General features: G+C 44.6%; 1 long non-coding RNA gene across 7 annotated transcripts; it reads right to left on the reverse strand.

The window, feature by feature from the left end:
* Positions 1-8,749: 8,749 nt before the first annotated feature.
* LOC124661008 lies at positions 8,750-18,887 on the reverse strand. 7 transcript variants are annotated; one of them, XR_006990040.1, is made up of 12 exons: positions 18,589-18,887; positions 16,201-17,738; positions 15,334-15,555; positions 14,525-14,737; positions 13,721-13,826; positions 13,538-13,616; positions 12,662-13,462; positions 12,415-12,458; positions 11,558-11,635; positions 11,085-11,218; positions 10,763-10,969; positions 8,750-9,590 (listed from the first exon to the last, which is right to left on the reverse strand). It is a non-coding gene; the product is annotated as an uncharacterized LOC124661008 (long non-coding RNA). The 7 variants fall into 7 exon arrangements; XR_006990044.1 differs by lacking the exon at positions 12,662-13,462 and having other exon boundaries at positions 16,201-16,293; positions 16,377-17,738; positions 18,589-18,883; XR_006990043.1 differs by having other exon boundaries at positions 13,444-13,462; positions 18,589-18,883.
* Between the last annotated feature and the right edge of the window lie 5,987 nt (positions 18,888-24,874).

The raw sequence follows: 24,874 nt of genomic DNA on the forward strand, positions 1-24,874 counted from the left end.
GAGGAGGAGAGCTAGGGGTGTGGCGGCGCTAGGGTTCGCACGTTGCCCCGCGGGGGGGGGGGAGCGAGCGAACGGGTGGGGGACACGAAAAACTTATTCTACTATTCCACAGCTGGTCCGTGAAATTTGATTCACAATGACCGTGAGGCTTTGGACTGCATGTTCTTCATCCGAAATTCGAGTGGCAATTATTAAGGTGGAATGTTGTGAAACTAATGGTTGCACGAGGTGTAAAGAAGCTTTAGCTAGGTTCAAACTTGTAAAATATGGCAGACAACATTGTAATTTTAGTTTTCAACTCATGTAGACTAGAATTTTTTTTAAAGCTACTTCTCTATATGGGAAATTGCTACATATATACTAGAATTTACATGATCTACAACATGTAACTTTCAGCAAAAAAATCTCGTCAAAGATTCAATATTCGGTGTTTGGGTCACACCGAGTTCAAAATTAGACAAGTGCCCAATAGATCGATAGTCCCTAACTTCCCCGCTTAAATAAATCCGGTTTGTATGCTTAAGGCGTAAAAAAAATGAGCCCTACGATTAAGGTGAGCCACGCATGCTGTTTAGTTTTCAAGCTTGCCCCTCATAAATCGCTTGTACGCCCACCTTTTATTTCGCTCTCTTTCCACACGAAGACTCCTCGGTAACTCCAATCTAATGCATGCACGATGCAGAACCAATCACGGACCGGTTTTAGAGGAGATTAATTGAAAGGGAAGTTAATTCAGCGTGAAGAGAGGATGCCCATGCGCATGGCTGAGTCAGTCGGCTCCTTATTTTTAGCATGCTGGAAACCGATCGGAGGGGTATATTCGGCAGAAACGGATTGATTTTCGCCCCGCGCCTTATGCTTTGATGAAAAATCGAAAAAAAAATTCACCTTAAGATTAGAGACGGAGGGAGTACATCATATAGTTTTTTTTTTTCTTTCCAGGTATAATTTACCATAAAATCATGTTCAGCGCAATCTATCCGTCGTCGGACAACAATGGATCATCTTTTCTGCGCGAGTTGCTCTCCGTGCCACCTTTAATTTTCTGTACCGTCTGGCTCACCGCAACTAGATGCATCATCCGCCGACTAGATCATGTATTTCTCCCTCCTTCGGTAGGAACACCCTGCCGTTTTGTTACCGAGGAGGTCATCCGCGGTGGGAGCCTCCGCCATGAGCAACCAGATGAAAGATTGCTTTAAATTAAATTATGATTAAGCTTTATGAATTTGAGATTATAAATTTCTAAGTTGATTAAGCTTATGGCAGGCATGTTGGCCCTTCTCTGCGCCTCGACTAGTTTTCATGTTGTCTCAGCGTGGCAGATGCCTCTTGAGTGGTTGCGGAGTCTCCATGTGATCTCTTTCGCCATTGATGTCAGCTTGGCTACCTAGATACGGTTTAGTTTTCCTTTGTTTGGGCGGCCGTCGGAGAACCTTGTGTTCGTCGGTTCGTGCCGGTGGCCGGTGTGCGATGGTTGGCAGGTGACAAGTTTGAGGTATGGGGATGGTGTCTTGGGGCGTGGCATGTTGGCGATTGAAGGCCCTGCCTTTGGACTTTTGCATATATTGTGTGGCTCTTGTGATCCCGGTGGCAGTAGGTGCGGTGCGAGTGATGTCCGTTGGTTTGGAACTTATCGATGCCGCCCCCGATGGATTGAATCGATTGCCTTTGCTTGTTGTTTCTTTTGCATTGTTGTTTGATGTGCTCGCAACATGTATAGCTGGTAATCACATCAGGTGCATGTGTATGTGTTTGTGTGTGTTTTAATTTTCGTAGCTGGTAAAAGGCAGCGTGTACTACAGAATGGGTGGTAACTCAAAAAAGAAAACTGTGAAAAAACTAGAATCGTGGGGGTATAATTATCGGATAGAGGGGGTAATTCAAAGCCTTCCATCTGAATGTCTAATAAACTATAATTGGGATTTGCTTGGGAGGTTGATGATGGTGTGAGTCCCTCGGTGGCGGCCTTCTTCATCAGCTTCCCCGCCTCTCTAGTCGGATCGCAAGGCTGTACAAGGGTCTCGGAGCTCAAGTTGTGTTTCACTCCTTTTCTTGTTTTGCTTGCTTGTAGTTTTCGTTTCCTGTTTAGCTGGTTTTTTAGCATCATGTATCAATTTGCCGCTGGCAACGTTCTTATTAATTTAAGAGAGGACTACGGCCTAATGTTTAAATGTCTAATAAATGGTAGTAACAATGCACTCGATCGATGGACTTGTTGGCGGAATATGGAGTGGAGTATGTGAGAAAGCCAAAATCGTAATTATTAGTGCCTCCGTGTGGCGCGGATGGGGAGTGTGAGGCGCGTATACGAAAAGAAGAAGGAAATTAGGCGAGATGTGATGAGATGGAGGTGCACCTCGATTTGACGACCAAACATGCAGGTTCGCTCTAGCTGGCTGGCACGTCCTTTTTTCCTTTTCCTTTTTTTTTTCTGACGCCTCACGCCGGTTCAGGAATAAATCCTCTCTCATTCATTCATTCATTCATGCATTCATTTGAGGAGATTGATCGATGGCTGAATTGGCAGACGAGAGTAGTGCAGGGAATTAATAGACGCGCTGGCGAAGGCGAATCGATCACACCTCGTACGTGGAGTGGAGCCATTAATTAATTGTTGAAATTACTAACCACGCGCGCGTGCGCCACTCGCTCCATGCTGCTGGGCTGCTGGCTGGGGCAGATACGCGGGTGCGCGTGTGCGACGTGTGATCCATGAATGAACATCCACGCGCGCGCGTACACATCCTCGCTGGAAACAACCTGGCACCGCGCGCGTACACATCCTCGCCTTCGACCACCGGCCGGGTGAATTTTTAGTTATAGTCCCACTGGGCTATAAGGCCAGCCCGTTTGAAGCCTACTATTCCATCCCATAGACGTGTACCGGCTAAGCCCATCCTCTCGTTGCTGGGACGGATCGGGAACCAGGACGAGCTCCTGCCCGGCTACCATGGCGGCGACCGTAACAGCCGGAGCGAGGCCTCTCCTCCCCGGACTCCCGGACGAGATCCTCCTCTGGGAGATCCTTCTCCGCCTGCCCCCCAAATACCTGCTCCGCTGCCGCGCCGTCTGCCGCGCCTGGCGCACAGTCACCTCCGCCCGCGACTTCCTCCTAGACCACCACGGCCGCCAGCCAAGCCTCCCCATCTTCTCCGGCGACGAAGCGTGGATCCACGGCGTCCACCACCACAACATGCTCGCCTTCGACCACCGGACCGCCACCGACGACGACCAGCTCCACGCAATCGCCCGGCTCGACGAGGCCTTCCAACCGTTGGACTCCTGCGACGGCATGCTCGTTCTCACCAAGCTCGCCACGCTCGGCTCCAGCTCCCGCCTCTCCATCTGCAACCCAGCCACGCGTGAGCACGCTCTCCTCGGGCTACCATCGGACTTCAGCGTCACCGGGATGTACCTACACCGCCCTACTGGCCAGTACCATCTATTGCTGCAGCCGCGGTGGCGGGGCAAGGTAGCACCTCCTAAACACCACATTGGCTTCTATGTCTTCGCATTGGGCTCCGACCAGCCGCCGAGGTACATTGGGTGGCCGCATACGTCGTTGGGGCTCTTCACTGTGCCTGTCCGCATGCGGGATAGCCTACATTGGTGCCCGGTGTATTGTCCGAGCGAAGGAGACCAATCGCTGCTGCATGAACGCAAACTGGTAGTATTCGACACCATATCCGAGTCTTTCCGGCGGATGCGTGAGCCAAGTGGGGGTCACGGTACCCCAGATCTCTTTGACATGGATGGCACTCTCGGCATCTATGCACGTGACAGTTCCAGCGAAGCTATTGATATATGGGTGCTGGAGAGCTACGAAAACGAGGTTTGGGACTTGAAGTACCGAATCAAATTGCCGGTTGCCAAAATCAGGAAGGAGTTTCAAGACTGTGGTGACTTTTGGGAATGGGATTTTGATTCTGTTTCGGTGGATGGTGGTGTGCTCTTGCTGGTCATGGTTGAGGAGTGGCTGCTCCACGTCGATAGTGATGGCAAATTGGTTAACAGTTTCTATCGTCGTTGCCGAGGTCTCTCTGTGTCTGAATGTCGGCTCAAACAAAGTCTTGTTCAACATACCTTCTTTCCGGCTTTAGAAGGTTATGCCGTGAATGCTTCACCTTTCATTGCATCTGTTAATGCATCTGTTAAGTGAGCGGTACTTCTTAACAGTCTAGCTGGTATCCTTTTGAGCTGCAATATATATAAATTAGATCCTCTTTTTGTGTTGATGCATATAAATTTATTATGATCAGAAGCTCTGAATATACGTAGTTGGATGGTAACTTTGCCGTAATAGATTTTCTCTTTGTTGGTGCCATACTCTTTGTTTTTCTCCTCTGTCCGAAGCTAACATCATCATCTAACTCCCCTTCCTCACAGAACTGGAAAATTCAGAATTTTTAAAAGAACTTTTTATCACCAGACTTTACACTATCGATGTACTTTTGCAGCTTCCTCAACTTTGAGCAGTGCTGTCTTGTTCTTCTCTACATTCTTTTCACCCCCACCCTTCTTAACATCATCCTTACTAGATATGCAAATAAATATTAATTAACTCCAGATTATCTAGATTACAATCCCATTGTGAGAATTATGTCCCTTCCAATTCAGAAAAGGTGATGATCAGTCTTTTGTTCACAGAACCTGAGTAGTCACCACTCACATCACATGCACGAATGAAAGTGTAATTCACACTGTTTTCTTTTGCGGGGAATTTACACATTGGTTCAGTTCTTAAAAAATAAAAAAGTTGAGAACACTTCTTTCTGTCCTGCATGGTTACTTTGCTAACAAGGTCCATCTGTGGCTGTAAATTAGTCTGGTGCTCCGAGAAGGTGCCACAAGCTATTGTCCATGTTGCTTATCAGTTTATTTATATTTTTCTCTCCGCGAAAAAGATTGTAGACTAGTAGTATTAACTTCTTTAACATCGATAATGTGTTCATTTTGTGTTACTACTGACATATTTGTGGTACATCTATATTATCTAATTCCAAGCATTTATATGTTTTTATTTTCCAGGGAAAATCTTTATTTACTTACCAGTTGGCACCCTCGGCATCTATACATGTAACAGTTCCAGTGAAGCTATTGATATATGGGTGTTGGAGAGCTACGAAAGCGAGGTTTGGGACTTGAAGTACCGAATCAAATTGCCGGTTGCCATAATCAGGAAGGAGTTTCAAGATTGTGGTGACTTTTGGGAATGGGATTTTGATGCTGTTTCGGTGAATGGTGGCGTGCTCTTGCTGGTCATGGTTGAGGGGTGGCTGCTCCACGTGGACAGTGATGGCAAATTGGTTAACAGTTTCTATCGCCGTTGCCGAGGTCTCTCTGTGTCTGAATGTCGGCTCAAACAAAGTCTTGTTCATCATACCTTCTTTCCGGCTTTAGAAGGTTATGCCGTGAATGCTTCACCTTTCATCGGATCTGTTAAGTGAGTGGTGCTTCTTAAGAGCCTAGCTGGTATCCTTTTGAGCTGCAACATATAGAAATTGGATGAATTATGAGCCTGCTGGCTTCTTCCTCTTTTTTGTGTTGATGTATATGAAGAGTCGACGGTAGCGGACATGGTTATTTTCGTTTCCTTGCAAGCAGTAGCATTTTCGCCAAGCTAGCAGGCATCTCTTTGTATCATTGGTTAGCCTTTCCGTTTCCTTGTTTGGAATTATCTCAACCATCTTACCTCAGCTGCAAACCGTTGCAAGGAAAGCTGCTTCATCTAATTGTTTCATGGTCATGCTCCATATAACAAATGCTCAGGTCCTGGATTGCGTTCCTCTCGTGAGGTTGCCTCCCATTAACCATGTTCATTTTCATTTGCGAGTGGTGCAAGTCGAACGCCCAGTTTGGTTGCCTTTTTAATCTCCTTTTTGATGGCTAGTTTTATATCCCAGACTATTTCAATTACTGAAAGCAAAATTATGTGGCAATACAGTTGCATAGCAAGTTACTCTGATCATTTGCTACTGCGTATATCACATGGCACTGAAAGATAACTGATCATTTTTCACTGCAGGGGCAATTGCTCAGATTCTCAAACTGAGGCTACTCAACTGCCTATTCTTCTGCTGTATGACCGTTTTGAAGTGCCCGGTTCTTTTTTACACCACCGGTGTACAGTATATAAGTTATGCACTCAGATTATTACTCTATTCCAGCATCTGGGAGGTGAAACTAGCGATTGAAAAGCATGATTGTCATCTTGATTCTGTGCTCTTTGGGTGCATAGTTGCAGCTCTAGCAGAGCTAAGCTTGCTGCATCAGAGAAACAAAAGTACGGCAGTTTAACCACTGGACCGCCACACGTTGTGGATCTCCCTTCCCAGCTCCAGAGGCGGGCTGCGCGGGGCAGCCTCGTCGACCGGAGGCGCGGGCCGGTGCCCTGATGCGTCATGGGCAGCGGCGCTCAAGCGAGCGCCGATGCGGTTGAGGCCGGCGGCGCTCAAGCGAGCGTCGTGGTGAGTCGGTCGCGCTCAAGCGAGCGGCGGCCTCAGATCGGCGCGGTGGGGGACTGAGGTGCGGCGGTTCTTGGCGGGGCGGCGGAGGCCGGCAGGTGCGGCGCTGGCGTGCTGCATCGCGCCTGGCTGCGCGGGTCCGATTGGGCCGGATCTGGGCCGCCCGGGCCGCGTCCTTCGCGGTGGCACGACACCCTGCTCCGGCTGCTCTCCAGTCTTGATGTGGCAGCCTTGCTTGCCTGCTTCCTTTGCTGGCCAGGGCAGCGGACAGGCCGAGCAGATGGCCAAACGGCCTTGCTCCAATTCCGGGATCCTGGCGGCTCGGGCAGTTTGGAGGCTGCCTAGTTGAAGGCTGGAGGGAGGTGGGGTGCACACAGATTCTTGGTGGCCAGCGGGGGTGCTAGTCATGAAGCCGCCCTTGAAGTTGCTCCGACGAGGTACGTGTGGAGAGGTTGGGTGTGAATGAGGTGTGCCGGGAACTCAGGTTCCAGCGAGGTGTGCAGTTCTCCGGATGAAAATCTTGCTCGACTTCCGTCGATGCCGGTGATGACGTCACTTCTGTGTGTCGTTTGCCTTGTTGAAGGCATTACCGAGGAGATCAATCACTTCTTTCACTTTTTTCAGTTTATTGGGAATGTACCTGCACCATCCTACGGGTGAGTACCGGCTGTTACTGCACCGGAGGAGACAGACGGCGGTGTCGATTGCCGGAACTCTGCTGCCTAAAGGTAAAATTGGCTGCTACATCTTCACGCCGGGCTCTGGCCAGCCACCGAGGTATATTCAGGGGCCAGAAGAAGAAGCGTCAGGGTTGCGCATCAGATCACCTTCCCTGGCCCGTGATAATCTGCACTGGTTCACAGTGCAGCGAGTGCAGCGTCATAGCAGAATCAGGTTGGTATTTGTGTTTGACACCACCACCGAGTCATTCCGGCAGATGCATGTTCCAGCTGTTCTTCGCCCCAAGTCAAATATCTTCGAGATGGATGGCACGCTTGGCATATACAGCTATAAGGATGCCACCAAAGTTGTATCTATATGGATGTTGCAGGACTACGAACGCGGGGTTTGGAAGTTCAAGTACCAGGTTGAATTGCCCATTGCAAAAATCAGAGGGCAGTTTGGAGTGAGGGACGACTGTGGCGCGGACGACGGTTCAGCAGCCCGCCCACACCTTTGGCGGTCCTGGCGGGTTTGCTGCCCCCTTCGCCGAGAGCACGTCCTTCACCCCGGGCCGCCAGGAGGGCGCCTCCGGGGTCACGCCTCTGGTGCAGCAGCCGCCTCCCGGGCCGCCAGGAGGGCGATACTACTACTGGTATATTTTTGTTGACTGCAACCAAAGCAACTAACCAAATCACTGACAGAACTAGACAGTGTAAATCTAAAAAGAGGAGCACCCAAACACGGTAATAAGAAACAAGTACATCCCTCGCCACAGCCTCCTTTTCTTGCGAGCTAGAAGAAAAGAAAAATCCTTTGCAACTTCTACTTCCTTGCGGCCAGCTGAGCCATGGAACTAAGAGAAAAGACGACAGAAAACAGAAGATAGGTAGGAACGTACCTGCTGGATCCATCCGTCGCGATGAGACCTCGCCGTCCCGCTTCCTGGATAGCCATACAGACGAGCGGTGCTTGCCTCACCTCCAGTTCGATGCAGCATGCCCTCTCCTCTCCTCTCCTCGCCAAAGTCATAAGTCACGGCACGCGCTGCCGCCCGCGGTTTCGACCGTGCCTTTTATTTATAGACTCATTTTGGAGGGAAAAGGGTTCCACTCCTCATAGAATCAAGCGGGGTTTCTTGATCCACTTATCTTGGCTGCTCACATGGACGGATGAGATGGAGAATCACACGGATTGCTCACTTGGCGTGCCCCATAATTGCAGCGGTCAGTGTTCTGCGCTTATATGATTATTATTGTGGTGGAATCCTAGTGAATCAAGCAATTAATATCACAGGCGGGCGTCTCCTCGATTTCCTTGCTTCTTCATTAGTATCACCTTTTCCCCTTAATTCCTCTTCCAGTGTGCGTGCATGCATGCTCCTCCTCGGTCATACAATTGTTCCTTAAAAATGTTCCTAATTGAAAGCTTTTAGTTTTTTTCTTTACATAGACTTTATTCACTATCATCATACAACAAGCAATAAGATAAGTGCAACAATTCAGCAATGCTTAATTTGTACATCAGAACCAACACACAAGATCTCTGGACCATGCCCGCGGATTGCAGAAACAAATGATCCGTCGTCATCTAATAACAAGTTATCGGCACGGCATAAGATATATCTCAGGTTCCACCAACATCATTTCATTTTTCAATATAGTACACCCAATTGTCTTCATTTCTCAAGTAATGATAAGCACGATACAAGAATAGTGCAAGCAAAATTGCTACATCACCAGGCTACAAATTGCTAGCGACATTATTCTTTTAGGTTTGAGGATGCAACAAAAATTAATCTACAATGACAAGCTGCATCAGCTCCTGGCCGATGCATGTATGCTCTTAACACAAGTACAAGTTTGACACTGAGCAATACTATCAGTTACTAGCCACACACAGGACAACTAGTAATACTAGCCTCTATGTTCTGATAGATTGCATACACTCCGCTGGCTCCTGCAAGCGGATCTCAAGCAGCTCGTGGACGGCCTCCTGAAAGCGCAGCTGGTGACCACCCCACCACAACCTCCGGCAGCTCGTGTCCGGACTGTGGAAGATCACTGCCATAGCTTATTGCTACGATCTAGGTACCTCGCCATTATATGGAGCACATCACCAGTACCTCGTCAGCCACATCTCTTCTTTGCCCACCTTTTGTGATCCAGCTCTTCTCTAACCACCTCGCTGGTGGACTCCAGTACTAGACCCCGCCTTTTTTTTTTGTCTCGATGCTGCTCACTATCTCACACAGCTCTTGGCGTCTAGTTGTTGCCGTCGCACAATCGATCCCTCGCTTCCTGCCACTGCTGCCATCTTGCTCCTTGTGCGCAGTGGAAGGCAGTGGGGAACTGTAAGAGCCACCACAGCCATCTCGAACTCGTTCCTTGTCGCCCCCGTCATCTTCGTCAAGTGACCAAGGAAGAGCCTCCAAAAAACGTACCAGACCTCCCATGTTCTCGCCTGAAAAATTAGAAATGGTACCAACAAGATGTTCAATAAATGAGATACTAGTAGAAGGGGTATTTAGATAGAACACAAATCTACAAGGAATGCTGGAACATGCTCAAACATAACATAGCATCAAACAAGCAGAAACTGCAGTTGGGAATAACAGATTACACACAACTAGCCATACTAACTTGAAGAAAATACTTGTGTGAACATGTGAGAAACATTATTAATGTACAACAATATCATGCTCCACAGCCAGTTTCTACAACAATTATAGTCATGGTGATCAAACAGCTCAAATTAAGATTCTAAAACTCTAAGATGAGTTCCAAAGTAGAAAGATAAGATCTTGCTCAACAATCGAACATGGAACAAGGGCAGCGCAATAGGCATCAAATAAATATTATACAGAACTATGTCAAGAAAGAAAACAAAGAGTAGCCTAAAACGGACATACTGCAATCTTTTATACCCATCTTACTGCATGCAAGACGACAATATAAATTGAGGAAAGCTACCTAACAACAATTCTGAAATATCACAAAACTGCATTGCTTGACTCCTAATCGGTTCAAGCACCATAGTGACTGTTTCAAGTCCAATCTGTGCACACCATGCATGCACTACCTAGCCTAACATAAGATAATTGAAAGCATGTCGTACATTGTGCTTTATTATCTAAATATCAACAATATCCCAAGATTTTTTTAGTATGTAGTACATTGTGTTTCAATCAGCATAGCAATTATGTACACAGATAAAACCATGTATGCCATACAAGCACCAGTACTCTACGCAGATGCAAACTACATGAAACATGATTCTTATTATCTAAATATCAACAATATCCCAAGATTTTTTTAGTATGTAGTACATTGTGTTTCAATCAGCATAGCAATTATGTACACAGATAAAACCATGTATGCCATACAAGCACCAGTACTCTACGCAGATGCAAACTACATGAAACATGATTCTGAATCTGGTCACAAACAAGTACTATCTCTTCTTGTACAGAGTACATCCACAATTATCATCTATTTTTCCTACCAAAGTTTCTAGACCAAATGCCGAATCTTACCAAACATATCACTCACATTGAGCAAGGACAAAATGCAAACAAATCACCATATGTGGGCAACCATACACGCCAAACGACCAATGTTGGAGCATGAAATTACCTCAACACCGTAGTTGATGTTGATGTTGTCAGCGTATCCATCCTAGACAACACGTGCTCAAGGAAGTCCTTGTCAACCATGGCCAACAGCAGTGTGCCGACAGCGGCGGGCAATGATGTCGGGGTCCTATTCAGCAACACTACCATCGCGCCGCATCTACCACTGCATACCTTATCGGATTGATGGAGCACGATCCCCACCAGCAACCTGCCAAGGAAGAATTTTAGGCAAGTAAAACATGCAACCTTATCCCGATCAAGGACCATACCCATAGCATCTCAGGGACAAGGCTGACAACAGGAGTAGTAGGCCGGAGTTGCACCTCGGGTACATGGATGGGGAAGATGCCGGCGACATGTTTGGTTGGATGCTGGCAGGAGTACCTCGGGCAGTTGGAGCTTCCAGGACACTGCGAGCATTCCTCTACAACTTCACTTGTACACCATTCTTTAGAGCCTGCGTTTGCAACAAATTCCCAGGAATTGGAACAAACTGTAAGACACATGGATGTAGTTTTCCATTATATTTTCATATATCTCCAACTTCTAAGCTATGGATGGTAGTCTCAAACTAAAATTGCTTTTATAAGAAATTTTCCAAAAAGAAAAATCAAAAGATAGTATTTTTTTCTTTTCACTTGCATTGCAATTTTTTATGATATAGAACTAGTAATGCCTAAGCAATAGGAAGGAAGGGTAACCAGCCAGTGCCAGCCTCCAAGGCCAAAAACCTTCTTTACAAAGCCTTGCAACCGACCAACACAGACTTTGTTGGGTTCTTAACGGGGAAGCTGACCTTGGTGTGGTGGGGAAGTAGTGTGAGCTCAACCTCGCCGCTCTCATGCCGCTGCTCCGCTGGCCTGATCCCTCCATGCTGAAAAGCGCATCGCCAAACTTCAATCAGTACACAACCAACTGGATACAAGAGATAAGGCATGATTAACTCTATCAAATACGAGAGAAATGTTGCCAGGTTTAGATAATAAACATTCAAAGTTTATAATAGAGTGCAATAATTAGTACCAGAGACTGATCATGCACGGATCACCTGTTAATTGTTGGAGTAGAAATTGCGAAAGTGCTAAAAAATAGTTAGCGTCACACACATCCAATCCTCTCATTACATCTTCCATGGTTACAATATTTTCTACAACAGCTTTCATGGTGGTCCTTCAATGCATGAGTTCAGATGCTTGTGTAATGGCTAATGTTTTTCAGGTAAAGGATGGTTATTAAATTATTATCAGGAGAAGGTTGTACCAGAGAAACAAAACCACAAGACTATTGAAGTCACCTCATAAGGAAATAAGATAATAATCATTGTTTCACAAGCAAGTATAGCGGATCATGTATCCATGTATATAGCATAGACAGATATGTCGAAAAGGGACTTGCATCTTAGATCTTTCTAGGGGCTAATACATCCTTTTCTATGTCTATGTTCCACTTGATCGAATAAAATAGGGATTACACCAATACCTTGGATATTAAAAATACTTGTACATACACATTGGCACAAAATTAAGGTGTTGACACGGCATCTAAACTCAAGCGAAGAATATGTAAAATTAAGAGAAAGATGAAGGAAAAAAACTTCACTCACATGGAAAAGGAATTATCAATTGTATCCAGCTAAAAAAACACTTAACTCACCATTTTATAGCTATAACCAAGGCCTAGCCGAGCCTTCTCCATGCCTGATGGTTGCAACCAAATAACCAAAAAGGGATAAATATATAAATGACCAAAAAGAAAACAATCAAACCAAAAGCTTTGATAAATCCATTATGCATAGTGCACACAAAACAATTGAAGGCCACTGAACATGCCAAAATAAAAGAATCAAATAGCCCAGCTGCAAATTTTCATACAACCCACTTCAAAGTATAGGCAAACTTACACTAAAAATGATGTTTCCAGCATCTGGAAGTGAAATCTACATCCGCAACCCACTTCAATGTATGCTACAAATTAAGCTAGCTAGCATGAGAACGTCTACTTTAAATGGTGGAAAAATTTAGGCATACATTAGGTTGTGGAAAATCTGTTCCAGTATAATGGTCAAACATAGGTCACATGAAGTTCACTGTAAAGACCAGATCGTGGTCCTATTTGTCATGGTACAAGTCCTCATAATAAAAAAAATTCAGACATTTTTCCTTCTCAACTTGCATATCATTTATCAATGTTATCATTAGTTAAAGAAGAAAATTAAAAACTGAAAACCCAATGTGGTCTCACAGAAATAATTCGAGATTATGGCTGTGTGTATCTAATTCCTTTAGAAAAAACATATCCTGAATGGTTCCAATGCAGAAGCATGCACCCATAGATTGACTCAAATACCAGAGACCCCTTCCTCCCTAAAAACAGATATAGAATTATGAGAAATCTTCATCACATTTTCCAGCAAATGCTAGGTTGGCAAGTGCTGATCTTTTGAGCTTTGCAGAATAGAGCATTTATTGTATTAACTATTACTGCAGTATCATAACATGTTAAAAACTGCATAACAAGTTAAAGATGGTTTCCACATTCATTAATGATGGCTAGTGTCCAGGCAAATGCTTATTGTGGAAGCAATGACACTTCATGCAATCATCTTGATAAGGTTATCCTAATCCAATAGTACTTTAAAGGAGAATTGGTCTGGGGCCAGGCTGCCAACGAAATGAAATATACCAGATTACCAATACCGCTCCTACAAGGCAGAGTACTGAAGGTGTCACCAACAATGCAATGTAATAGTCATCAACGCATGAGTAAGATGATGTACCTTGTTGATGGGACATTCATCGATTACGACACCACTGATGCTCTTGGAGAGCTCAAACTGCACTTAGATCTCGCTGATGCTGATTGCAAGCAGAAGAAAAAAAAAGAAACACATGCAGTGAGTGATAGTAAACTATAATTTGACCCTAATTAGTTACAAAGTTGGTGTTCCGGCTGTGCTTACACATAATCTAGGATGCGAGCTGGATGGGGTAGCCTGGTACTAGATGAACTTTGGCGTGGAGTGAAAGCACCCCCGTCCGGATGTCAGAATTGGGATCACCAGACACCTACAAAAACCAGAATACCGGCAGTACTGTGAGGGCCATGTGCTTAGTGACCGAGCATATCAGCTCCGCATGGTCCAGCCGATCGACACGAAGACTACGAGTTCATCTGGGAACACTTCAACATTTGACGAAAATAGATAGCTCCAGAAGATACTTAGATACATAACATAGTATCATGTCCATAGATATATAAGAAGTTTAGCATGGACAGTTATCAAAACACACATCACACCTAACATTCTCCAATCAAATGAAAACTCTGCAAAACTAATTCCCCAATAATACGCAGAGTTGTAAATAAGCTGGAACATATGAAGCGCTTACTCTACAAGTTCATGTGGATGTGATACAGCTCAAGACCACTCAATTTTAGTTAAAATCATGTGGATGTGCTACAGCTCAAGACCACTCAATTTTAGTTAAAAACTCAGTGAGACGGTGTTCTTTGAATTCACATTCCATAGCTAACCATGAACACTAAAAGTGTATGAGATTGCAGCGTTCTTTCAAAACATCTGTTATCCATTTCCCCAAATTTCCAAATGCTTAAAGCATGATACATAGTCAGGAACTCGAGAGTTACTACACCTAACCCACATAGACACACCAATAAAACTAGTCACCTAGTTTCCAATTGAACTACTGAAAATTTATATTTGTATCACCGATGGTGTGCAATACAGCAAGGGGCAATTCACCTGGGTAGCTACTGGAACTTGCAGATGGTCCAGGCCCACAGGATGTCGGAGTCCGTGAACTTATTGGGACCATGGCTAGTTGGCCAATGACATTAGATCTGTCATGGTCCAAACGGTCATTGCGCCGCATTCTCCACCACCCGGCGCCTCCGCCGTTGCTCCCTAAGTGATATGCGACATGTGGAGCAATTGCATTTCAATTTGAACATCCCCCTGTGATAAGAACATAAATTCAGGGTCACCCGATGAACACACAAAAAAGGAAAGCGCTCTATTGAAGATACTAAATTTCAAGAGGTAAACTTCAGCAATACGATCAAATTCAAATTACATACAAGAACGAAGAACAAATCTCATGCTTTGACAGTCAATTTTCTAGACAATGACATGTAGAATTGGTACTCATACTGGTTCTACATTTTCAGAAAATAAAGGGCATTTATGATCATGTGGCAGCTGCAACTCCAACACCAAAAAGCAGACACTAAGAGACCAAGTTCTTCAAGCTTTGTTGTCTATCAGGCCGCGACAAGTCTTGTGTGTGTGCATCAGTAACTGATTGCCTACATGTTCAGACATATGTTTGCTTACTGCCGAGTTACAGCCTTAGCTACAAGCTGACTTGCAAACACTTGGCTGACTGAATTGCCAAAAATAGATGTTCCAACTTTTTCCATCATAAATTTGCTAGGTAAAATCTGAGAACTGGCAATGTAAACTACTCAAATCTGATCTATTTTGTTTTAGGGTCACAACACCATATTCTTGAGGAACTCAACCGACACAAGAAAATTAAATAATAGAGTTACCTAAACAAAGTGCTCGCATCAACATTCTCCCCATCCGTAGACCTGATCCTACATGTGACTTTGTGGTACGTTTCCTAAAGAAATAGGATGCATACTATCTTCAGTTAGATATTTTCACTGTGTTTAAGACTTTGCTGCCTCGCCAAATGTTGGACACTATCCGCAGGTCCTCTTATCAAACAATTTGTTTCAGTTCACTTGTAAAAAAACTCCAGTGGTCGTCTACAATGAAAATACTCCATCTGAGCAGTTGGTGGAACTTATTAACAAAATGTATATACAATATGAATAACTTGCAATGTTTGATAACGATCCAATATTACACCAATGCACCAAGTAGCTTATCCATTGTCAGTTGGCACTGGAGGAAAGATAACCACTAGTACACAGTATAGCAATGATAGGCAGTAAAACACAAGTAAGATTAAAAATTCAAACATATTCGCAAGTAACCAGACCGAGAGAACAACATAAAGAATAGCTCCAAATGATAGTACACTTATGGCTGAATAAAGCGAATGGTAAAAATGTCCAGCTTCCAGTGAACACTTCAATGTAATTCAAGCTAGAAAACAGTACATATTCCTAAATTAATACCACAAATCAGTACATATTCCTAAATTAATAAGTATCACATTAACATGCTGGTTGAACTACTGTACAACCAATCTGAAACAAAACAATTGCATGGGATGCTAATCAATATGTGGGTGTTTAGTGTATCGATTCCGCTTACAAAAATAATTTTTTTCAGAAAAACTAATCCAACAGAGCAAAATATGCTAAAGCATCTAGTATCAACTACAAATCAAAATCAGCTAGTTTGTGTGAATGCAAATAGAAGAGAGTGCGGAAAACTATTCGTACCTGCTTGTCCACGGCTGAACAACTAGCCAGCCACATAAGCATCTGTTTGACTGGCAACGACAGTCAGAGGGCGCCATAGTAGAGCCACCTTCGCTGCAGTAGCACCACCCGGTTGAGCCCTCGTTCCTGCTCGAATTAGACGTGCGGAAAAGGAAACCCCTTCCTCTTCATCTCACCTCCTATTTCTTTGCCACGGCTTGCACTTAGCGGCTCCATTCGTGTCTGCTTATCTCTCACAGTGCATACTTGTATCGTTTCATTAGCACAAGATGGATAAACGATGGCGTATTGACAACATTCATTATAGGTTTTCTCTATGCATTATCTCAATCATACGCAACGATGGTACACAAGAATCATGAGGAAGGCATTAATATCAAGATTTTGAAAGCATCAGGAGTTTATGAGGTTGTGTGCTGAATGTAAAATGTCAATAGCAAGATCCCAGGCATGTTCGATAGAATGGATAGTAGCTCTTTGTTGAATGTGTCCAGTACAGTATTAACCAGATGTACTAACTTCTAGCCCTGATTTTTAATACTACTACTACTACGCTTATGTCATGCAACCTCGCCGTAAATCCATGGATATGCAACCTCACCCAGAAATCCATGCATATGCAACCTCAACAGGAAATCCATGCATGTAACATACTAGTCGCTAGCTTTAGTGTCCCGATTAACGATTATCAACAGATTTTGTGACAAACAATCAAACTCAGAGATGATAATAACCTTCCACAAGAAGTAAACAAGATCAGCATCCCTCTGATTTATCAGTTTTTTGGATAGGTACCGTGTGTTATCTAGAGCAAGTGCAACGGTGTCGCTAGCAAGATTCTAAGGCAATGTACATGAACAGATGTTCAACATTCAGGTCCAAGGAACGATACTGCATCATGTGAACCAATCGCGTGCTCAACCATTAAATTATGTTAGGCAAGAAGGACAACAAGGGTAAGCTAAATTAAGTTGAAGTGTTCAGCAGATACCACATATACTGCTGCTTGGGAGATGTCAGCGAGGTGCTGCTGAGCAGCCTCCAGGTCAAGGGCGCTCTCCACTCAAAGCATCACGCAAAAAGTAAGAGCTCGACTAGAACCCTTTTCATAAGATGTTATTTCGTGTGTTAAAAGGTCAGTAATTTTTGCCATTCTAGACAAGGAAAAAGTACTCGACGCTGAATTGACATTTACCTAATAGAAACTAACATAATTGAAACCTAAACTCGGATTGAGGAGCCCATTTGAGATGCCATTGAGCACGCCAAATCCCATAGCAGTTCTTTGATCATAAGGTTTGGCCTCAAAGAACTTCTGACATAATGCCACATGAAGTGAACAAAATGTAACCAGCTGTTGCCAGCTCGTCAAAGTGGTGGGTGCATGATAAAAACAAAAGTGGATAAAATTTCAGGGTAACACATGAAAGGGCAGTGATGCCGGAATACATGGAAAATAATTGGATAGTCTTTATTACATACATCTGTCATGAGAACAATCCTCGAGTAGGCATCCTCCTCAAAACTAGCATGGAAACCTAAATAAGACAACATAGGACATGATTTTAACTCCATTGGTCATACGCAATAGCCAATAATATTACAAGTGAAAATGTGAAGCTTCGAAAACCAAGGTTTGAGTGTACTGAAGAGATGATAAGAGATCCCCATTAAAAAATAACCAAATAAGCGAAAGGTGTTTTTTACCCCCATGAACTGTGATACGGAATTTATGTTCCTCCGTTAAGTATATCCTACCCCACTGAACATATAAAGCTTGGTGCTGGGATTTGAGAAATTAGTGGACAGCCAACTTACTTTTAAGGCAAAATTGACTCTTGAAAAATAGTAGGGACAAGCACTAGCCCTAATAATCAGAAACAGAGAAGAGAACTCGAGCGAAAAGGGCTGATTTAGTACGGTGGAGACTATTCCAAGACAAATAGGTACTACTAAGATTGACACCACCGGCATGCAATGCACATAGAAACATGTGATGATTCGAGTAGGTATATCCTGGCAAGCAAACCAAGTAATGTTCTACCTAATGTGTTAGGACGAATTGAACTAGCCCTCGTTCCTTCTCAACAGATCATTTAGTACAATTTAGGCTCACTCTAGCTCCTTCTCCTCGACATACCCATTCCAGTGAGTCAGTCCAGCTGAGTAGTTGTAGCTGTATCTTTCGAGTTAAGATGACAACTGACCTATTTTATTTTAAGACTCAAAGCACCATATGCTGGAGGAACTCACACAAGAAAAAGAAATTTTCAGAAAAACTCACTAACCAAAGTGCTCTCAGCATCAATCTACCCATCCATATACCTGAGCCTATCATCCCAACCCACGACTTGGACACACCGGCACCAAGCATGAGAAAAAATTCACCTTGGTGTCCTGCCTAGCTGTCGTGTCAGCGGTGAGGCTTGCGGGCGAGTTCCTGCATGTCGTGGACGCGCCTAGCCCGGCCTTTACACCCAGCGCTCACGGCTATGTCAATGGTCCTCCTTGCCGGGTGAGGTGCACCTGAAGGGCGGCGTGGGCTGTAGGGCTCGGGGCGAACGACGCCTTCAGATGCGGCGCATGGAGGTGGCGCGGGCGAACAACCACTCCCACTGCCAGGCTGCCGTTGGGCGACCACGCGAACAAGGTGTCGGAGCTCGCGCAGAGGCGACCTTGGAGGCGGCCCTCGACGCGCTTGATGCCGCAGACGAGGAGCGGCTGAAACAGCCATTGAATCATGGCAATGGCCAACCGCACCGCGCGAGGCCATGCCCCGTTGGCGTCGTCGACGCCGGACGGCAGGACCGTTGCTAGGGTTAGATAAAAATCCGCATTTGGGGGGGGGGGGGGATGAGGCGGCGGAGAGGGAATCGTCCAGGGGTGCGGATCCTGAGCTTCGGGGGGGGGCTGCGTGGCAGGGGTGGCCGGCGACTGCCAGGACCGGCGAGCAGCGGGGCAGAGCTTCTCGGGATGAAATGGGAAAGTGTCCTGTGAGAGAGAGATGCGGGAGCGAGTGCGCTTTGTGTTTTGCCTGGTGCGATCCGCGAGATAAGATTCCATTTGTTGAAGATGAATCGATGACATTAATTTCTCACATTTGTTTTTGGGTAGCCGAGTAGACTGTATGTTGTTTTCAATGGCTCGATTTAATTTATTTCCAAATCCCGGTAAACAGCATAGTCCCGGAACTTCACTACTCCATGTGTACCGTATGTTATATCTATGTGTCGTATTGTGGAGCTGAGTGATACAATGCCTTTAGAATTGGATATAAAATGTTTGGGATCCATCATTACTACTAACTAGTTAGCTGATGTATTTTACTTGCATTTTATTTGCCGATATGATTCTTTATGCAACAATAAGAGATTGAAAATCTTCGCGGGAGAATAGATATGGCAAAGAAGAAGTGCAAATCCATCGACGAATTAGTTCCCACCAGATTTTTAAACAAGTTCATCCACTACGCATCAATTTACAAACTATTTGAAATGATCCAAAAGGAGGAACTGCTATAACTATCTCCTAAACCAAGATTAAGATAGCCCGAGTACATCGCCAGGACTTGGGGGCGACGGTGGCAGCATCGAAGCTTCACGTGGACCCGTCGGAGAGGTCGGAGTGTAGTCGACAATGACGAAACCATGCCTCGCCATCTCTAACCGGATGGAGGTCATGCGGGCCTTCCACATGTGCCGCTCCTCCTTGTCACTGGCATCGCTGCGGGCGTTTGACTCGGTCCCAAACGTCGCTGATGATGGTCGCTAGGGAGTTGCGCAGGGCGAGTTTGAGGTGGTGCCGCTCTTACGTTGTCCTCTTCCTTGTTGGTGTATCATTGAGCTCGACCGCCAGGAGCTCGATTGGGGGAAAGCGGAATAGGGCCTCGTGACATCGGTTGTAGCACCTGCGACGGCCCCGCCTCACTGTTGTGGGCGCACAGGGGGATGCCATTCCACGTGGGCGAGATCGGGTTGCGTCGGGATAACTCTCTGTGGCGGAACACTTGGTCAGATATGCGCGCGCGTCTCGCCAACACCGAGCCACACAAGGCAAAAAAAAAGTGACCTATATGCAGCGAATTCGGCGACGCCATGGTGGGAGGAGGTAGAGGGGGATGAGACCAACTTGAATTTGACTATGATTTGCCCGTTGACAGAATTGAGCGTGGAGGCGGCTGGCAGTGGACCGTGGCGGGGATAAAATGAGATGCGGTTTACTGCATTCTTGATACGTCTCCGACGTATCGATAATTTCTTATGTTCCATGCTACATTATTGATGATATCTACATGTTTTATACACATTATATGTCGTATTTATGCATTTTTCGGCACTAACCTATTAACGAGATGCCGAAGAGCCGCTTGTCGTTTCTGCTGTTTTTGGTTTCGAAATCCTACAAAGGAAATATTCTCGGAATTGGACGAAATCAACGCCCGTGGTCCTATTTTTGCACGAAGCTTCCGGAAGACCGAAGGGGAAAGGAAGTGGGGCCACGAGGCGCCGACACAACAGGGCGGCGCGGCCCAAGCCCTGGCCGCGCCGGCCTGTCGTGTGGGGCCCTCGTGTGGCCCCCGCGTTGCCCTTCCGCCTACTTAAAGCCTCCATCGCGAAACCCCCAGTACCGAGAGCCACGATACGGAAAACCTTATTGAGACGCCGCCGCCGCCAATCCCATCTCGGGGGATTCTGGAGATCACCTCCGGCACCCTGCCGGAGAGGGGAATCATCTCTCGGAGGACTCTTCACCGCCATGGTCGCCTCCGGAGTGATGAGTGAGTAGTTCACCCCTGGACTATGGGTCCATAGCAGTAGCTAGATGGTTGTCTTCTCCTCATTGTGCTTCATTGTTGGATCTTGTGAGCTGCCTAACATGATCAAGATCATCTATCCGTAATACTATATGTTGTGTTTGTCGGGATCCGATGGATAGAGAATACTATGTTATGTTAATTATCAATCTATTACATATGTGTTGTTTATGATCTTGCATGCTCTCCGTTATTAGTAGAGGCTCTGTCCAAGTTTTTGCTCTTAACTCGAAGAGGGAGTATTTATGCTCGATAGTGGGTTCATGCCTCCATTAAATCCGGGACGAAGGATGAGAAAGTTCTAAGGTTGTGGATGTGTTGTTGCCACTAGGGATAAAACATTGATGCTATGTCTAAGGATGTAGTTATTGATTACATTACGCACCATACTTAATGCAATTGTCCGTTGTTTTGCAACTTAATACCGGAAGGGGTTCGGATGATAACCTCGAAGGTGGACTTTTTAGGCATAGATGCATGTCGGATAGCGGTCTATGTACTTTGTCGTAATGCCCAATTAAATCTCACTATATTTATCATATCATGTATGTGCATTGTTATGCCCTCTCTATTTATCAATTGCCCGACCGTAATTTGTTCACCCAACATGCTTTTATCTTATGGGAGAGACACCTCTAGTGAACTCGTGGACCCCGGTCCTATTCTTTACATCGCATACAATCTATCGCAATTGTTCTTTACTGTTTTCTCGCAAACAATCATCTTCCACACAATACGGTTAATCCTTTGTTACAGCAAGCCGGTGAGATTGACAACCTCACTCGTTTCGTTGGGGCAAAGTACTTTGGTTGTGTTGTGCGGGTTCCACGTTGGCGCCGGAATCTCTGGTGTTGCGCCGCACTACATCCCGCCGCCATCGACCTTCAACGTGCTTCTTGGCTCCTCCTGGTTCGATAAACCTTGGTTTCTTTCTGAGGGAAAACTTGCTGCTGTGCGCATCATACCTTCCTCTTGGGGTTCCCAACGAACGTGTGAGTTACACGCCATCAATTCTCCCCCTCCAATCCATCATATATATAGCGGTTGGCGACGTGGAGGCTCGACCGCAGCAAAGCTACCTAGAAGAACCGCAATATCCATCCGGCAAATCACGCCGGACTTGAAGACGAAGAAAGAGCATCATAGAGAAAATTGAAGTTAAAAATTGAAACCTCTCTTGAAGATGTTATGAAAAAATTGGAAACCATAGAGAAAAATTTCCCAAGTGTTGAAACTAAATTGGAAATGTTACTTGATAAAACTGATGAACTTGATAAATCCTTAGGAGGAATTGATGAAAGAATTAGTGTCCTAGGAACTTGTGTTGTCCATGATAATCAAATTAATAGGATTGGCGAACTTGAAAAAGCTATGGGAACCTTGGGTTCAACCTTTTCATCTTTAAAGTTTAGAGAGAAAGCTTATGTGGGTAAGGAGCAAAAGTTTATGTATGTCTCTAAAGTGCCTAAACCAAAGAAATATTATTATAGGCCTAAAATTGACAAAGCCCTTAGTGCCACCACAGATGGGGGAACTTATAATGCCGATGCATCATCCCTCGATAATACTTGATACACACTTTCTGCGCCTAGCTGAAAGGCGTTAAAAAAAGCGCTTATGGGAGACAACCCATGTTTTTACTACAGTATTTTCGTTTTATATTTGAGTCTTGGAAGTTGTTTACTACTGTAGCAACCTCTCCTTATCTTAGTTTTGTGTTTTGTTGTGCTAAGTAAAGTCTTTGATAGCAAGGTTCATACTAGATTTGGATTACTCGCAGCGATTGCTGATTTCTTTGCTGTCACGAATCTGGGCCTAATTCTCTGTAGGCAGCTCAGAAAAATATGCCAATTTACTTGCGTGATCCTCAGATATGTACGCAACTTTCATTCAATTTGGGCATTTTCATTTGAGCAAGTCTGGTGCCATTTTAAAATTCATCTTTACGAACTGTTCTGTTTTGACAGATTCTGCCTTTTATTTCGCATTGCCTCTTTTGCTATGTTGGACGAATTTCTTTGATCCATTAATGTCCAGTAGCTTTATGCAATGTCCAGAAGTGTTAAGAATGATTATGTCACCTCTGAACATGTTAATTTTTATTGTGCACTAACCCTCTAATGAGTTGTTTCGAGTTTGGTGTGGAGGAAGTTTTCAAGGGTCAAGAGAGGAGTATGATGCAATATGATCAAGGAGAGTGAAAGCTCTAAGCTTGGGGATGCCCCCGTGGTTCACCCCTGCATATTTTAAGAAGACTCAAGCGTCTAAGCTTGGGGATGCCCAAGGCATCCCCTGGGCATCCCCTTCTTCATCGACAACATTATCAGGTTCCTCCCCTGAAACTATATTTTTATTCAGTCACATCTTATGTACTTTGCTTGGAGCGTCGGTTTGTTTTCATTTTTGTTTTTGTTTGAATAAAATGGATCCTAGCATTCATTGTGTGGGAGAGAGACACGCTCCACTGTTTCATATGGACAAATATGTCCTTAGGCTTTACTCATAGTATTCATGGCGAAGGTTGAATCTTCTTCGTTAAATTGTTATATGGTTGGAATTGGGAAATGCTACATGTAGTAATTCTAAAATGTCTTGGATAATTTGATACTTGGCAATTGTTGTGCTCATGTTTAAGCTCTTGCATCATATACTTTGCACCCATTAATGAAGAAATTCATAGAGCTTGCTAAAATTTGGTTTGCATATTTGGTCTCTCTAAAGTCTAGATAATTTCTAGTATTGAGTTTTGAACAACAAGGAAGACGGTGTAGAGTCTTATAATGTTTACAATATGTCTTTTATGTGAGTTTTGCTGCACCGGTTCATCCTTGTGTTTGTTTCAAATAAACCTTGCTAGCCTAAACCTTGTATCGAGAGGGAATACTTCTCATGCATCCAAAATCCTTGAGCCAACCACTATGCCATTTGTGTCCACCATACCTACCTACTACATGGTATTTCTCCGCCATTCCAAAGTAAATTGCTTGAGTGCTACCTTTAAATTTCCATCATTCGCCTTTACAATATATAGCTCATGGGACAAAATAGCCTAAAAACTATTGTGGTATTGAATATGTACTTATGCACTTTATCTCTTATTAAGTTGCTTGTTGTGCGATAACCATGTTCCCGGGGACGCCATCAACTCTTTGTTGAATATCATGTGAGTTGCTATGCATGTCCGTCTTGTCTCGAAGTAAGAGAGATCTACCACTTTAATGGTTAGAGCATGCATATTGTTAGAGAAGAACATTGGGCCGCTAACTAAAGCCATGAATCATGGTGGAAGTTTCAGTTTTGGACATATATCCTCAATCTCATATGAGAACACTAATTGTTGCCACATGCTTATGCATTAAAGAGGAGTCCATTATCTCGTTGTCTATGTTGTCCCGGTATGGATGTCTAAGTTGAGAATAATCAAAAGCGAGAAATCCAAAATGCGAGCTTTCTCCTTAGACCTTTGTACGAGCGGCATGGAGGTACCCCTTTGTGACACTTGGTTAAAACATGTGTATTGCGATGATCCGGTAGTCCAAGCTAATTAGGACAAGGTGCGGGCACTATTAGTATACTATGCATGAGGCTTGCAACTTGTAAGATATAATTTACATAACTCATATGCTTTATTACTACCGTTGACAAAATTGTTTCATGTTTTCAAAACCAAAGCTCTAGCACAAATATAGCAATCGATGCTTTCCTCTTTGAAGGACCTTTCTTTTACTTTTATGTTGAGTCAGTTTACCTATCTCTCTCCACCTCAAGAAGCAAACACTTGTGTGAACTGTGCATTGATTCCTACATACTTGCATATTGCACTTGTTATATTACCTTACATTGACACTATCCATGAGATAT

The sequence above is a fragment of the Lolium rigidum genome, chromosome 6 (assembly GCF_022539505.1).
Source record: "Lolium rigidum isolate FL_2022 chromosome 6, APGP_CSIRO_Lrig_0.1, whole genome shotgun sequence".
Lineage (NCBI taxonomy): Eukaryota > Viridiplantae > Streptophyta > Magnoliopsida > Poales > Poaceae > Lolium > Lolium rigidum.